The following is a 14476-nucleotide window of genomic DNA, read 5'->3' on the forward strand; positions in this document are numbered from 1 at the left end:
TGAAATGTGGAAACACCTTGGAAATGTGTAATGTGATGAGTTTTTTCAATTATATTGTGAATTTATTTGTATGAACTTAATAAAGTTGTTGTGAAGAAAAAAATTCTCTCTCTCTCTTTTTCTCCCTCTCAAATTAATTTGATAGAACTATGACCCCCCAGTTTATGAAGGACTAAAAAGCTTGATTAAAACTTTAGGTTAGAGAGTCGGACTCCAAAATTTGAAGGTTTGTGAGTTCGAGTCTCGGGCCAGCAGGAATTGGTAGGGGGGGGGGTGCATGTACAGGGCTCTCTCCACCTTCAATACCATGACTTTAGGTACCCTTGAGCATGGCATCGAACCCCCCAACTGCTCCCTGGGCGCCGCAGCATAAAAGCATAAATAAATGGGCTGCCCACTGCTCCGGGTGTGTGTTCACAGTGTGTGTGTGTGTTCACTGCTCTGTGTGTGTGCACTTCGGATGGGTTAAATGCAGAGCACGAATTCTGAGCATGGGTCACCATACTTGGCTGAATAGCTGAATGTCACGTCATGTCATGTCACATTAAATGAATAATTCTATAACAAGCAAAACAAACAAGCAAAAGCTCTACCAAATCATTAGCATTTTTGGTGTGCAGTCTTTCACTGCAGCTTTATTGTTGATTTTGTGAGCATAGACATTATCAGTGCTAAACTGGATAGTGTTTCTTGTAACGATGAATGAACAGTTTCACCAGAACTTTGATGTTTAGAAGCAGCATGCATAATTATAGGGGAAAATTCAGAGTAAAGTCTTGAGCAGGAATAGGTAAGATTATTCTTATATAGCTGCTGGGGGAAAAAAAATTCTGAAAAAGAAACTCAGCTGCCCATAGACTTTATAATCCTGAAGACATTGATTAGCTTGTTCAGGTGTGTTTGATTAGGGTTGGAGCTAAACTTTGCAGGACGGAGGCTCTCTCGGAGTGAACTTGCCTATATCTGGTCTAGAACCGGGTTATCTAAACCTGTTCTGGAGGATCACTGACCTGTGGAGTTTAGTGCCAAACCTGTTCAAACACCCGGTTCAGACTACATCACTTGATTGTCTGTCTTGAAGTCATTATGGTGTTCACACTACGCAACACTACGTTAATGATCAACGCACTACACAAGCTGACAACTCTGTCACCCAATGACTCTGTCCTGTCCCCAAACCATGTTTTGTCACAAAAACACAAGCGAGATCACCCACTGATTTTCCCCCGATCACAGCCCGACCTGTCAGCGAGCTTGTTACCTTGCAACATGCTTAAAGTCCTGTAGTGTGAACTAGACCTAAGACTTACTCATTGGCACTTCAGGAGCATTAATTCAAATATATACTTGCACAGTTTTCTAGGTTTGTGATGGGAATCATAGACCATATCAGAATCTACTTAAAGATTTCAGAATCATTATTTTATTAAAAAATTACTTACTCTTGGCTGACTTTTTTCCATTTTCTCAAGGCTCTGCTGCAGAGGACAATAAAGCTATTCATAATGATTACACAAAGATCTTGAAGGACAAGTTAAAACAGCAATGTGAGCGGATATTGGTTGGTAATTCACAGACGGGTCATAATAAATACCTGGACGATATTTACTCTGATTTATATGTGGTGGAGAATCAGACTGGAGGAAGATCAAATGAACACGAGGTGAGACAGATTGAATCAAATCACAACAGATTGAGTGCAAGGACACGCCGATCCAGTTTAAAGACATGTTCAAAGACCATATGGGTCGACAAAACAGAAAAGTGTTGACAGTTGGGATTGCAGGAGTGGGGAAAACTGTCTCTGTCAATAAATTCATCCTTGACTGGGCTAAAGGAAAAGAAAATCAAGATACAGTCTTCATTTTTCCACTCCCATTCCGTGAACTGAATTTGATTAAAGAGGAGTACAGTCTCATGGGATTGCTTAACACATACTGCTTTAGTGGCTTTAAAGGGCTGACATCTCTTCCTGAAGATGGCAATAAGGTCATGTTCATTTTTGATGGGCTGGATGAATGTCGCTTCCCTTTGAGCTTTGAAGAGGGTGACGGCTTTACAGATGTTAATAAGAAAACAACAGTGAGTAAGATAGTTACAGCCCTAATCAAGAGACATCTGGTTCCCTCTGCTCTCATCTGGATCACATCCAGACCAGCAGCAGCCAGTCTGATACCCCGAGAATACATTGATCAGATGACAGAGATACGAGGATTCAGTGATGAGCAGAAAGAGGAGTACTTCATCAGAAACAGCAGTCCTGAGGTTGCTGAAAACATAATCCGTCACATCAGAAAATTCAGAAGTCTGTACATCATGTGTCACATCCCGATCTTCTGCTGGATCTCTCTCACTGTTCTTCAGCCTCTGCTGGTTCAAGAGAGCAATGACAGAACACCTACAACCCTCACAGGGATGTACATAAACTTTTTACTTTCTCAGAAACAGCAGATGAAAATAAAATATTGCAAGGATCCTAAAACTAAGTCTGAAGTCATGCCTTTTGATGATATTATTCTGAAGCTTGGGAAACTGGCCTTTAAACAACTACAGAAAGGTAATCTGATTTTCTACAAAGAAGATCTTGAGGAGTGTGGACTAGATGCCATTGAAGGTTCTGTGTACTCTGGGTTATGCACCCGGATGTTTCAGGAGGAAAAATCTATGTCAGAGAGAAACGTTTACAGCTTCATACATCTCAGCATCCAGGAATTACTTGCTGCTCTCTATGTGTTTTTCATTAACAAAAACAAGAAAGCAAACCCATTTCTCGAATCCTGGAAAAAACTGTCATGTATCCTGTCCACAAAGCCACTGTTTGATCTTCATAAAGCTGCAGTCAATGAGGCTTTACAAAGTAAGAATGGACACCTGGACCTCTTCCTCCGATTCCTCCTGGGTCTTTCAGTGGAGTCCAATCAGACAGACCTGAAGGAACTACTGCCAGGACTGGAGCTCAAAACAGAGGACACCAAAGACACTGCTGACTATATCAAAAAGAAAATAGAGATGGAGCAATCAACAGAGAGGACCATCAATCTATTTTACTGTCTGAATGAACTGAAAGATGACTTTGTGGAGGAAATCGAGAAGAATCTGGGCTCTGGAAAACTTTCGGAGCAGAATCTCTCTTCTGCTCAGTGGTCGGGTTTGGTGTTTGTGCTCCTCATGTCAGAAGAGACTCAAGAGAAGTTTGAACTGAAGAAATACAGAAGATCTGATGAAGCACTGATGAGACTGCTGCCAGTAATCAAAAACACCAGAAGAGCACTGTAAGTGTCTTCTTTATATTCATTTATATTAATTAACAAAAGTTTGGACACACCTTCTCATTCAAAGAGTTTTCTTTATTTTCATGACTATGAAAATTGTAGATTCACACTGAAGGCATAAAAACTATTAATTAACACATGTGCAATTATATATGGGATTATATACATAACAAAAAAGTGTGAAACAACTGAAAATATGTCATATTCTAGGTTCTTCAAAGTAGCCACCCTTTGCTTTGATTACTGCTTTGCACACTCTTGTCATTTTCTTGATGAGCTTCAAGAGGTAGTCACCTGAAATGGTCTTCCAACAGTCTTGAAGGAGTTCCCAATAGATGCTTAGCACTTGTTGGCCCTTTTGCTTTCTGTCTGCGGTCCAGCTCACCCCTAAACCATCTCGATTGGGTTCAGGTCCGGTGACTGTTGAGGCCAGGTCATCTGGCGCAGCACCCCATCACTCTCCTTCTTGCTCAAATAGGCCTTGATGCCTTCAGTGTGACTCTACAATTTTCATAGTCATGAAAATAAAGAAAACTCTTTGAATGAGAAGGTGTGTCCAAACTTTTGGTCTGTACTGTACATACACTGTTGTTTTATGGGGAGACAATGTCAATTATGACATTTCTTTTTATATTATTTTCATAAAGTGTTCATAAAGACTAATGTGTAAGTACAGGAACTTGCTTCTGCCAATACATATGCTGATACGGTGCTCTGAGTATTTAAGACATACTGCTTGCAGCATAAATAGCATATGAAAATAATGCATAGCAGATCTATACAGGTGGAGCTATGGTTGCAGCTATTGTTGTATTATTCCAAATAAACCCACAAATAAATGTAAAGAGATTGACAAAAAAATTAACTTACTAACAAATAAATAGAATGAGATCCATACATAAATATCAGTTTCACAATTAAATTCACAAATAAATAAAATGAGATTTGCAAATAAAAAACACATTCACAAATACATTTTTATGTCACAAACACAACTTTGTCTGCCATTTATTTGAGAATTGTGTCTTGCAAGTTTGTAGATTGTTGCACGCATTTGTGGATTCATCCAATCATAGCACATTCTCGATATAACCAAACACATTTTGCTTTATAATAAGGGCAATCTCTTCCTAAAATAACCCTTTTTATAATATGCGTTGGCTACATAGGAAATGTAAAGGACATAAATATTGATACAGTAAAAATATTAACAATTTGATTTTGTTAGTTTATTAGACTGTGTATCAAGCCAAGCCATAGTATATGTTACATGCCTTTGAAAATGCCAGAGAAACCACACTTTAAATCACGGCTATAGGAACAATGCTATACTGGATACAAACCTGTTATGGAAGCATCATTCAATATGGAAATAAAAGCGTCACTAAGTAAATATCTAATAAATGAATGGATTCAACCACATGATAAACATGCGAGTTTGTGTAAAAGGTTAAATTGCCGTCACACAAAAGCCAACATAATAGTGTTTTTCAGTGAATCAGTTTGGATGAGAGTGGATATGGATATAAGCAGCCATGTTGATCTAACGATGTACAGTATTGTTCAAAATAATAGCAGTACAATGTGACTAACCAGAATAATCAAGGTTTTTAGTATATTTTTTATTGCTACGTGGCAAACAAGTTACCAGTAGGTTCAGTAGATTGTCAGAAAACAAACAAGACCCAGCATTCATGATATGCACGCTCTTAAGGCTGTGCAATTGGGCAATTAGTTGAAAGGGGTGTGTTCAAAAAAATAGCAGTGTCTACCTTTGACTGTAGAAACTCAAAACTATTTTGTACAAACATTTTTTTTTTCTGGGATTTAGCAATCCTGTGAATCACTAAACTAATATTTAGTTGTATGACCACAGTTTTTTAAAACTGCTTGACATCTGTGTGGCATGGAGTCAACCAACTTGTGGCACCTCTCAGCTGTTATTCCACTCCATGATTCTTTAACAACATTCCACAATTCATTCACATTTCTTGGTTTTGCTTCAGAAACAGCATTTTTGATATCACCCCACAAGTTCTCAATTGGATTAAGGTCTGGAGATTGGGCTGGCCACTCCATAACATTAATTTTGTTGGTTTGGAACCAAGACTTTGCCCGTTTACTAGTGTGTTTTGGGTCATTGTCTTGTTGAAACAACCATTTCAAGGGCATGTCCTCTTCAGCATAGGGCAACATGACCTCTTCAAGTATTTTAACATATGCAAACTGATCCATGATGCCTGGTATGCGATAAATAGGCCCAACACCATAGTAGGAGAAACATGCCCATATCATGATGCTTGCACCTCCATGCTTCACTGTCTTCACTGTGTACTGTGGCTTGAATTCAGAGTTTGGGGGTCGTCTCACAAACTGCCTGTGGCCCTTGGACCCAAAAAGAACAATTTTACTCTCATCAGTCCACAAAATGTTCCTCCATTTCTCTTTAGGCCAGTTGATGTGTTCTTTGGCGAATTGTAACCTCTTCTGCACATGCCTTTTTTTTAACAGAGGGACTTTGCGGGGGATTCTTGAAAATAGATTAGCTTCACACAGACGTCTTCTAACTGTCACAGTACTTACAGGTAACTCCAGACTGTCTTTGATCATCCTGGAGGTGGTCATTGGCTGAGCCTTTGCCATTCTGGTTATTCTTCTATCCATTTTGATGGTTGTCTTCCGTTTTCTTCCACGTCTCTCTGGTTTTGCTCTCCATTTTAAGGCATTGGAGATCATTTTAGCTGAACAGCCTATCATTTTTTGCACCTCTTTATAGGTTTTCCCCTCTCTAATCAACTTTTTAATCAAAGTACGCTGTTCTTCTGAACAATGTCTTGAACGGCCCATTTTCCTCAGCTTTCAAATGCATGTTCAACAAGTGTTGGCTTCATCCTTAAATAGGGGCCACCTGATTCACACCTGTTTCTTCACAAAATTGATGACCTCAGTGATTGAATGCCACACTGCTATTTTTTTGAACACACCCCTTTCAACTAATACAACTAATTGCCCAATTGCACAGCCTTAAGAGCGTGCATATCATGAATGCTGGGTCTCATTTGTTTTCTGAGAATCTACTGAACCTACTGGTAACTTGTTTGCCACGTAGCAATAAAAAAATATACGAAAAACCTTGATTATTCTGGTTAGTCACATTGTGCTATTATTTTGAACAATACTGTATAGGTGCTTCTCAATAAATAAGAATGTCAAGGAAAAGTTAATTTATTTCAGTAATTCAGCTCAAAATCTGAAAATCATGTATTTAATACATTCAGTGTACACAGACTGAAGTAGTTTAAATCTTTGATACTTTTAATTGTGATGATCTTGGCTCACATTTAATAAAAACCCACAAATTCACAAACAAATTAGACAAATTAGAATACTTCATAAAATTAGTGAATTGTTGGCCTTCTGGAAAGTATGTTCATTCACTGTACAGGTACTCAATACTTGGTAGGGGCTCCTTTTGCATTATTTACTTCCTCAATCCAGCATGCCATGGAGGTGATCAGTTTGTGGCACTGCTGAGGTGGTATGGAAGCCCAGGATTCTTTGACCGTGGTCCTCAGCTCATCTGCATTTTTTGGTCTCTTGTTTCTCATCTTCCTCTTGACAATAGCCCATAGATTATCGCTGGGGTTCAAGTCTGGTGAGTTTGCTGGCCAGTCAAGCACACCAACACCATGGTCTTTTAACCAACTGTTGGTGCTTTTGGCAGTGTGGGAAGGTGCCAAATCCTGATTGAAAATGAAATCATCATCTTCAAAAAGCTGGTCAGCAGAAGGAAGCATTGGTTTTCAAAAAACACAATGGACCAACAATTTTCTCCTGATAACCTCGAAAAGAACTTAAATTATACTATCAGTTTTGATCGTACAGATAAGAGCAATACTTCAATGGAATCTGTAAAGGGTCTTCTTTTTAATAGACAGACATAACAACAAAACGTTGTGCATTTATAAAATAAAGACAACAAAAAAGTTTTTCAAGCTTTAATATTTTATTAATTTAGTTTTATTTTAGGAATAAGACATAATTCACCCCAAAAAGATGTGATGTGGATTACCTCAGTATTTGAGATTTGGATTCCCTCATGAAGCTATTCAGCAAAGATCATAAAAATGATTAAGTCTCTTTTTATTTATTTATATACCTGTACTAGTTTTCAAAATGTGTAAGTATTTTACTAGTTAGACTTCTTCCAAACTATAATTGTCACGGTTCATAGATCTGTGTGTTCATTCTGCATGTCTGTTTTCTCATTATCTGTCTGATTGCTCATTCAGCATTGCTCCGGCAATCATTGGGCTGATGAGCTAATCAGCATGGCTGCACCTGATGCTGGTTCTGTCCTGTCTTTGTCTGTCTTGTGGTTGTTACTGCAGGTTGTCAGATCGTTGTTCATAGTTGTCGATGCTGGTCTTGCTCTCAGTCCTCAGATCACTCTTCTTGCGCTCTGCCAAGGTGATCGCCCAGTGTGCTTCCACGCCTGTTCCTAGGAGAATTATCTGGGTTGGTTCGGGTCAGTGCCTCATAGTCTCCGTGTTACAGAGACAACTCTCCAACTCACCAGCTCACCGATTAACCAGCTCACCTGTTCACCAGCTCATCAGCTCTATTTTCTTGTTCCCTGCTGTTTTGTGTTATGGCAAATAAACTGTTATACTTGCAATTGGATTTTGTGTTCTTTTACGAGACAGAACGATCTAACCAAGATGGATCCAGCAAGTATGGCGGAACTGAGAGACATTCTCACCAGCAGCAATAGTCGTGTTGCACAGCAAGAGGAGCAAATCATGGCTACTGGTCGTGCAGTGCAGGCACTCGTCACGCAGGTCTCAGATCTCACCACTCAGGTCAGACAGTTAAAACCTGAATCTGCCCAACAACCCACTGCGCTCAATCCTCCGACGTTTCCACCTGTGGATATCACCAACCGACGCATTGAGCCTCGTCTATCGCCTCCAACTGTTTATTCCGGTGAGCCCCTGTTATGGCGTTCATTTTTGACCACTTGCTCTCTTCACATTGCTCTCCAGCCTTCGTCTTTTCCTACAGAGGAGTCCAAAGTGGCTTTTATCATCACTCTACTTTCTGGACAGTGTGGGAACAAGGACACCATTGCTGTTCATCATTCCAATTGTTTTCTGAGAAGCTCAGGGAGGTTTTTGATCGGGCTGCATCTGGCAGGGAGGCGGCAAGGGAATTGGCGGAGTTACGCCAAGGAGAACGGTCGGTTACGGATTATTCTAATGAGTTTTGCACATTGGCGGCGGAATGCAACTGGGACCAAGAAGCACAGTGGGACATGTTTAGGCATGGATTGGCCGACCGGATCATTAAGGAGATTTACACCCTGGAATTACCCACTTCACTCAACGGATTGATCGATCTGGCCATCCGAGTGGACACCAGACTACACCAGCAGGACCAGTTTGCAGCCATGGCGGAGAAGACAACTGATCACCGCTTCAATCCAGAACCCATGCAGATGGGCAGGGCTCACCTTTCTCGAGAGGAGAAGGACAGGCATAGGAACCTGGGCCTGTGCCTATACTGTGGTGCCGCAGGTCACATCGCTGCACAGTGCCCGGTAACAACCAGAGCCGTCAGTAAGGAGGCTACTGATGGGCGAAGTCACCACTCAGAAGTCCTCCTCCCGGGTAACTCTGGTTTCGGTTCAAATACAGAGGGGCCGGGACATTTTATCTTGTAAAGCACTGGTGGATTCTGGCGCAGAAGGTAATTTTTTGGATTGTGGGACAGCGTCTAAGCTGGGTATTTGTGCAGTCCCACTTAGTCCACCTATCTCAGTCAGTGCCCTCTGTGGTCAGTCGCTTCCACCCATCACTCATGCCACTGAGTCGGTGAGTCTTACCACTTCGGGCAACCACACTCAGATCATTTCTTTTTATTTGACTGATTCCCCTTTGGCTCCTGTGGTTTTGGGTCACCCCTGGCTAGTGTTACACAACCCCAATATAAACTGGCAACTAAGCACCGTCTCATCCTGGAGTGAATATTGTCATGCATCATGTTTGTTGTCTGCTTGCTCTTCTGTGTCTTGTTCTGTGTTGCAGGATGAACATGTGGATCTGTTAAACTTGTCTGCGGAGTATCTTGACCTGAAGGGAGTGTTCAGTAAGTCCCGGGCTGCTTCTCTTCCTCCGCATCGTCCTTATGATTGTGCAATAGATTTATTGTCAGGTTCTTCTCTGCCTAAAGGCAGGTTATACTCACTTTCCGTACTGGAGAGGGAGGCCATGGAGAAATATATTTCTGATTCTCTTGCAGCCAAGATCATCCGTCCTTCTTCTTCTCCTGCAGGTGCATGATTTTTTTTTGTGGAAAAGAAAGATGGTTCCCTGCGTCCTTGTATCGACTATCAAGGGTTGAATATTATCACAGTAAAGAATACCTACCCTTTGCCGTTGATGTCTTCAGCCTTCGAGAGTCTGCAGGGTGCTTCCTTTTTCACAAAATTGGATCTTCGCAATGCCTTTCATTTGGTTCGCATAAGAAATGGGGATGAATGGAAGACCGTAGGGCTGGGCGATATATAAAAAATTTTGTCAAAATTTTTACGACATTCGATATATATCTCGATATGTTTGCATTTGCATTTAAATAATAATAAAAAACATGACTTTCTTTTGCCCATTAAAAAAAAAAAACTATTTAGATTGAACAGCTAATTTAAACAATTAAAAAAAATCTAAACCAAGAGATCACTTTTTTTATTAAATGAATACATGTAGGCCTATATGTAACTTAAGCAGTGCAAAGTACAGTAAGTGCATTCTGTCAACTTTTTAGTGCATGCAATTCACAATTTAAACTATGCCATGGGGATAAGTATTTTATTTTAATTTTTTTAACAAGTTTTTAAGCTAAGAGTCTGTCAACTGTCTGCGGTTTTAAGAGAAGCTATGTGGCATGAAACTATGTTCCTACTGACATTAAAAACCCTCTTAGATGGGGAGCTAGTTGCTGAAGCACGTAGCCATTTTTTATATATAAATATATATATAAATGAATACTAAATACTTTTGCATTGTCTCTGTCTATATTATGTAAACTGGTAAACGTATTAGTGAAATTCCCCAATAGTAATTCCAAATGGCCATAGTCTTTGTTTCTCTATTCAAAGATCAGCGGTCGAGTAAGTGCATTTATTTTGCGATCACAAATGCAAACAATACAGTTGAGATCTCATGTCAGAACACAGACCGGCTGAATGACGCTTTCATTAGATCGCTCAATTCCAGCTTGTTAGTGTTTTCAGATTATCGTCGGCGGCTCTTCCGCAATGAGTAGTGAGCATGTGTGCATGGTTGCCAGATTGCTTAAAATAAGTAAACACCGGGCAGAAAATGTATCCTTGTAACAGTGGAGCTCTGATTCTGAGATTTAAACTCTTGTTATCTGGCAACCGCTATCATTAAAGCTCTCGTAGTAGAGGAGCATAGAGCAGTCAGCAGTTACAGGTTCCTTTTTTGGACATTCGGCGCATTATTTTGGGAAAGTATGCTTGAATTTGAAATATCCAATATTCCCGATATATTCAAATTTTACATCATTGTCAAAATTATTCCGATACTATCCCTAATATTCGATATGTCGCCCAGCCCTAGAAGACCGCTTTTAATACCTCCAGGTGGCATTTTGAGTATCTTGTTATGCCGTTTGGGCTCTCTAATGCTCCCGCGGTCTTCCAGGCACTAGTCAATGATGTGCTAAGAGACATGGTTGATCAGTTCATATATGTCTACCTGGATGACATTTTGATATTTTCTCATTCTCTCCAGGAACATGTTCAGCACATCAGGGTAGTGCTTCAGAGGCTGCTAGAGAATGGGCTTTTTGTCAAGGCGGAGAAATGCATTTCTCATGCACAATCTGTTTCTTTTCTAGGGTATTAGGGTATCATCCGAGGGATTACGCATGGATCCCAACAAAGTTCAGGCTGTGGTAGATTGGCCAACCCCATATTACCGTTTTATTTGCAATTACAGCCAGCTAGCCACCCCTTTGACTGCCTTGACCTCCGCCAAGATGACGTTCAGGTGGTCTAGCGTGGCGGAAGCTGCGTTCTGCAAATTAAAGAGTTGCTTTTTTTCAGCTCCCATTCTGGTGGCCCCTGACCCCTTCCGTCAGTTTGTGATGGAGGTCGATGCGTCAGAGGTGGGGGCTGGTGCGGTTCTTTCCCAGCATTCTTCCGCAGATGTTAAGGTTCACCCTTGCGCATATTATTCTCATTGTTTTTCTCCTGCCGAATGTAATTATGACATTGGTAATAGAGTTGCTGGCAGTTAAGCTCGCTTTGGAAGAATGGCGTCATTGGTTGGAGGGTTCGGAGGAACCCTTTATAGTCTGGACTGACCATAAGAACCTTGAATACATCAGTTCTGCTAAAAGGTTAAATTCTAGGCAAGCTCGGTGGGCCTTATTTTTCAGTCGTTTTCATTTTTCAATTTCTTATCATCCAGGTTCTAAGAACGTTAAACCTGATGCCTTGTCCCGTATTTTTGATAAATCTGAACGCCCGTTGTCTCCCGAGTCTATAGTGCCACATGACATTGTGGTATTTGGTATGACTTGGGAGATCGAGTCGAAGGTCAGTAAGGCCTTAGAAGGGGTAATGCCTCCGCCTGGATGCCCTCCGAGAAGTTTTTTTGTGCCAGAAGTATTACAGTCCGAGGTCATCCGTTGGGGCCATTGTTCCAAAGTAGCTTGTCATCCAGGGGTAAATCGTTCAGTATTTCTTGTCAAACAGCGGTTCTGGTGGCACTCTATGGCTCGGGATATATGTGATTTTGTTTTGGCTTGCTCTGTCTGTGCAAAGGTTTCCAATCGACCCCCTGCTGGACTCCTTCAGCCGCTGTTGGTTCCTTCGAGACCCTAGTCCTACATTTCGCTAGATTTTGTTTCGGGACTCCCGCCATCGCAGGGCAAACACGGTTGTTTTGACCGTGGTGGACCGGTTCTCGAAGGCAACTCATTTTGAAACAGCGGTTGCTGTCATTGATCACGTCTTTCGCATTTATGGCCTCCCGGTAGACGTGGTCTCTGACAGGGGGCCTCAGTTTGTTTCCAAATTTTGGAAAGAATTTTGTCTTTGTTAGGGGCGACTGTTAGTCTTTCTTCTGGGATTCATCCCCAGAGTAATGGTCAGACGGAGAGGGCCAACCAAGATTTGGAATGGATATTGCGGTGTTTGGTGTCTCAAAACCCATCCTCTTGGAGTCAGCAACTCTCATGGGTGGAGTACGCACACAATTCTTTACCAGTGTCATCCACGGGCCTATCTCCGTTAGAGCGTAGCATAGGTTACCAGATACCTATCTTTCAGAGTATGGAATCCAAAGTCGCGGTCCTCTCTGCTCACGCCTTTGTCCAGAGGTGCCACCGCACCTGGAGGAGGGCTAAAGAAGCCATCCTCCAGGTGAGGGCGCGCACCAAGGCTCAGGCCGATCGCCACCGGTCTGAGCCACCTGTCTACGTCGTTGGTCAAAAAGTGTGGCTTTCATCTAAAGATATTCCTCTCCATTCCGTCTGTAAGAAGCTTGCTCCCAAATTTATCGGCCCGTTTACTGTCACCAAGATTATTAGTCCAGTGGCAGTCCACCTCAAACTTCCTCCTGCGTACAGGAGAATTCATCCCGTCTTCAAGTTCTCCAAATTAAAGCCCATTTTTCATGCCCACATTAATCCGCCTGTCCCAGTTCCCCCACCGCCGCGACTCGTAGATGGGGAACTCACTTACTCTGTAAAACGTATTCTGGACTAGAGACGGAGGGGACGCGGATTTCAGTACCTGGTGGACTGGGAGGGTTACGGTCCGGAGGATTGGAGTTGGGTTCCAGCAAGGGACATATTATATCATTCGCTTATCGATGATTACATCCGCCAGGTAGATTCCTCTGGAAAACCCACAAATTCACAAACAAATTAGACAAATTAGAATACTTCATAAAATTAGTGAATTGTTGGCCTTCTGGAAAGTATGTTCATTCACTGTACAGGTACTCAATACTTGGTAGGGGCTCCTTTTTGCATTATTTACTTCCTCAATCCAGCATGCCATGGAGGTGATCAGTTTGTGGCACTGCTGAGGTGGTATGGAAGCCCAGGTTTCTTTGACCGTGGTCCTCAGCTCATCTGCATTTTTTGGTCTCTTGTTTCTCATCTTCCTCTTGACAATAGCCCATAGATTATCGCTGGGGTTCAAGTCTGGTGAGTTTGCTGGCCAGTCAAGCACACCAACACCATGGTCTTTTAACCAACTGTTGGTGCTTTTGGCAGTGTGGGAAGGTGCCAAATCCTGATTGAAAATGAAATCATCATCTTCAAAAAGCTGGTCAGCAGAAGGAAGCATTGGTTTTCAAAAAACACAATGGACCAACAGAAGCAGATGACATTGCACCCCAAATCATCACAGACTGTGGAAACTTAACACTGGACTTCAAGCAACTTGGGACTATGAGTTTCTCCACCCTTCCTCCAGACTATAGGACCTTGGTTTCCAAATTAAATACAAAACTTTCTCTCATCTGAAAAAAGGACTTTGGACCAATGGCAACAGTCCATTTATTTTTCTCCTTAGCCCAGGTAAGACACCTCTGTTATTATGACAAGAAGAATATGACAACTGTAGCCAATTTCCTTGACAATTCTGTGTGTAGTGGCTCTTTTGTCCTTGAACCAAGCTTTAGTACATTCCTTGTGAAGTTCACTCAAATTCTTGAAACAATTTTGCTTGACAATCCTCATAAGACTGGATCTCTCGGTTGGTTGTGTTATGTTTTTCTTCCACACTTTTTCGTTCCACGCAATTTTCTGTTAACATGCTTGGATACAGCACTCTGTGAACAGCCAGTTTAAATTGGCATGTCATCATATTCTAATTTGTTAAGATTTGTGATATGGTGGTTTTTATTAAATGTGAGCCAAAATCATCACAATTAACCCTTTGGAGTCGATTATCGCATAAATGCGTTATGAGGCATTTTCTCCTGATAACCTCGAAAAGAACTTAAATTATACTATCAGTTTTGATCGTACAGATAAGAGCAATACTTCAATGGAATCTGTAAAGGGTCTTCTTTTTAATAGACAGACATAACAAAACGTTGTGCATTTATAAAATAAAGACAACAAAAAAGTTTTTCAAGCTTTAATATTTTATTAATTTAGTT

At 41.3% G+C, this 14476-nt stretch overlaps 1 pseudogene; it reads left to right on the plus strand.

The window, feature by feature from the left end:
- The first annotated feature begins 1472 nt into the window (after positions 1 to 1472).
- The window catches only part of LOC113072990 (protein NLRC3-like), a 48084-nt pseudogene continuing 35080 nt past the window's right edge, over positions 1473 to 14476 (plus strand).

The sequence above is a fragment of the Carassius auratus genome, unplaced genomic scaffold (genome assembly GCF_003368295.1).
Source record: "Carassius auratus strain Wakin unplaced genomic scaffold, ASM336829v1 scaf_tig00011187, whole genome shotgun sequence".
Classification (NCBI taxonomy): Eukaryota; Metazoa; Chordata; class Actinopteri; order Cypriniformes; family Cyprinidae; genus Carassius; species Carassius auratus.